Source organism: Leptonychotes weddellii, chromosome 7 (genome assembly GCF_054177405.1).
Source record: "Leptonychotes weddellii isolate Sample4059 chromosome 7, ASM5417740v2, whole genome shotgun sequence".
NCBI classification, from domain to species: Eukaryota; Metazoa; Chordata; class Mammalia; order Carnivora; family Phocidae; genus Leptonychotes; species Leptonychotes weddellii.
Genome location: NC_138375.1, coordinates 79,553,225 through 79,556,124, shown reverse-complemented (window position 1 = coordinate 79,556,124; position 2,900 = coordinate 79,553,225). Strand labels below are relative to the sequence as shown.

Below are 2,900 nucleotides of genomic sequence, written 5' to 3'. Positions count from 1 at the left end.
AGAATTTCTTTTATACTAAAGAATGTCATTGGGTTCTTTGCAGCTGTTGTGGCCTGGCTTTACCCCATTAGAGGCGATCTGTGGGAAGAGAAGGAGACAAATTGTGACACTGTCCCTTATCAAAGGACCACACAGTTGTTCGCCACTTTGACTCCATGATGGATAGTTATCTTGAGGTTTGACGGATGTAAGGCTGAAAGTTTAGAGGGAAACACTGCAGAAGCCCAGTAGCTCCTTGCTGTTGACACTTAACCTGATAACGTGGGGTTAATCAATCTTCTCTATTGTTTTTAGCTTCAGTTTTCTTTTCTTCAAGCTTCATTTTTTCCCACCTCATCAGACTGGTCTGCCAAAAAAAAAAAAAAAGTCTAGATGGAGAAAAGACAAAAGTAACTCTTTTCCACATTATTGATTTCATCAAACAACCTTCTGTTGTCCTCAGTGCATGTATTGGAGGCAGAAAAACACATACTCATTTTATGTACATAATGTGCATATATATTTTTTTCAAAGTTTTAACTTGAATGTTTGGAGAAAGAAATTAGATCTTGGTGATCAAAAGGTGAATAATAATCTTTATCTTGAAGAAAGACTTTGTCCTTAAAGTCTTTTGTTTTTTGAGAACCATTACTAATGATTGATCATTCTACTTTCCAGGGGTGCCTGGCTGGCTCAGCCTGGGGAGCTTGCAACTCTTGGTCTTGGGGTTGTAGGTTCAAGCCCCACATTAGGTGTAGAGATTACTTAAAAATAAAATCTTAAAAAAAAAGAATAGAAAAAATACTTTCTATGTTTCTCAATATTTCCCTTAGTTTAGGGATAAGCAACTATTAGATTTTCCATTGAAATAATTACTTGTTTCAGTATCTAAATATGGTGAATTTTTACTTGATTGCAAGAGGCTGATAAATTGTTAAAAGACCTGCTGGTTCTGCCATGCCTGAATTCCTCAAGCAAAGAATAGAGGGGAAAAGTCCCTGTGATTTTCATGATATTGTATTATCCCAATTAATGCATGGGGTGAAAGAAAGTCAGAATTCTTTTTTCAGCTTTATTGAGATGTAACTCACACACAATAAAATCACCAACTGTAAGACTGCAGTGTGATGAGTTTTGACAAATGAATAGTCATGTTACCACTACTACAATCATGATACAGAACACTTTTGTTACCACACAAAAGTTCCACTGTGTTCCTTTGTAGTCAGTATCTTTGCCACATCCCCTAGTCCCTGGCAATCACTGACATACACAGATCTTTTCACAAATGTACATGTCCTCTGCACAGGGGCCACACTGATCTTCTCTAGATTGTTCCTACTGCAGTATGTGTGCTGCCGAAGTGAGCACTAGCCAGTTTCAAAAGTAAGTTATGACTACATATTAGTTTGTAACCTTTTTACAGGATGCATTTATTAAATCTCTTAAGACTTTATTTCTAATAGTCAATTAGAATTATACCGTCAGCCCCTTTGGAAAAGAAAAATCAGCAACTCCCCAGTGTTGTACCATGCTTGGCATAACACTATGCTTGAGATCCTGTCCTAGTCTCATGTCTAACTCATACCTCTTTTGGAAGCACTGAGGTGTCTTTTTTTGTTGTTTTTTTGTTTTTTTAAATTTTATTTTATTATGTTAGTCAACATACAATACATCATTAGTTTTTGCTGTAGTGATCCATGACTCATTGTTTTCATATAACACCCAGTGCTCCATGCAGTACGTGCCCTCCTTAATACCCATCACCGGGCTAACCCATCCCCCCATCCCCTCCCCTCTAAAACCCTCAGTTTGTTTCTCAGAGTCCATAGTCTCTCATGGTTTGTCTCTCCCTCCGATTCCCCCGCCCTTCATTTTTCCCTACCTTCTCCTAATGTCCTCCATGTTATTCCTTATGTTCCACAAATAAGTGAAACCATATGATAATTGACTTTCTCTGCTTGACTTATTTCGCATAGCATAATCTCCTCCAGTCCCATCCATGTTGATGTAAAAGTTGAATATCCATCCTTTCTGATGGCTGAGTAATATTCCATTCCATATATGTACCACATCTTTATCCATTCATCTGTGGAAGGGCATCTTGGCTCTTTCCACAGTTTGCTATTGCGGACATTGCTGCTATGAACATTGGGGTGCATATGGCCCTTCTCTTCACTACATCTGTGTCTTTGGGGTAAATACCCAGTAGTGCAATTGCTAGGTCATAGGGTAGCTCTATTTTTAATTTTTTGAGGCACCTCCACATTGTTTTCCGAAGTGGCTGTACCAACTTGCATTCCCACCAACTGTGTAAGAGGGTTCCCCTTTCTCCATAACCTCTCCAACATTTGTTGTTTCTTGCCTTGTCAATTTTTGCCGTTCTAACTGGTATAAGGTGGTATCTCAATGTGGTTTTTGATTTGAATTTTCCTGATGGCTAATGATGATGAACATTTTTTCATGTGTCTGTTAGCCATTTGTATGTCTTCTTTGAAGAAGTGTCTGTTCATGTCTTCTGCCCATTTTTTGACTTGATTATTTGTTTTTTGGGTGTTGAGTTTGAGAAGTTTTTTATAGCTCTTGGATACCAGCCCTTTATCTGTAGTGTCATTTGCAAATATCTTCTCCCATTCTGTGGGTTGCCTCTTTGTTTTGTTGACTGTTTCCTTTGCTGTGCAGAAGCTTTTTATCTTGATGAAGTCCCAAAAGTTCATTTTTGCTTTTGTTTCACTAGCCTTTGGAGATGTATCTTGAAAAAAGTTGCTGTGGCCGATGTCAAAGAGGTTACTGCCTATGTTCTCCTCTAGGATTTTGATGGATTCCTGTCTCACATTGAGGTCTTTCATCCATTTTGATTTTATCTTTGTGTATGGTGTTAGAGAACGGTCGAGTTTCATTCTTCTGTTTATAGCTGTCCA

General features: G+C 38.2%; 1 long non-coding RNA gene and 1 other non-coding gene across 2 annotated transcripts in view; one reads left to right on the top strand and one right to left on the bottom strand.

Moving 5' to 3' along the window:
• The first annotated feature begins 1,223 nt into the window (after nt 1–1,223).
• The window catches only part of LOC145722657 (uncharacterized), a 31,943-nt gene continuing 30,266 nt past the window's right edge, over nt 1,224–2,900 (top strand). The window contains exon 1 of the long non-coding RNA XR_014147083.1: nt 1,224–1,365. This is a non-coding gene — a long non-coding RNA (uncharacterized LOC145722657). The remainder of the gene's footprint in view (nt 1,366–2,900) is intronic.
• Nucleotides 1,246–1,350, bottom strand: LOC115944731 (U6 spliceosomal RNA). Its single transcript, XR_004079243.2, has one exon. It is a non-coding gene; the product is annotated as a U6 spliceosomal RNA (small nuclear RNA).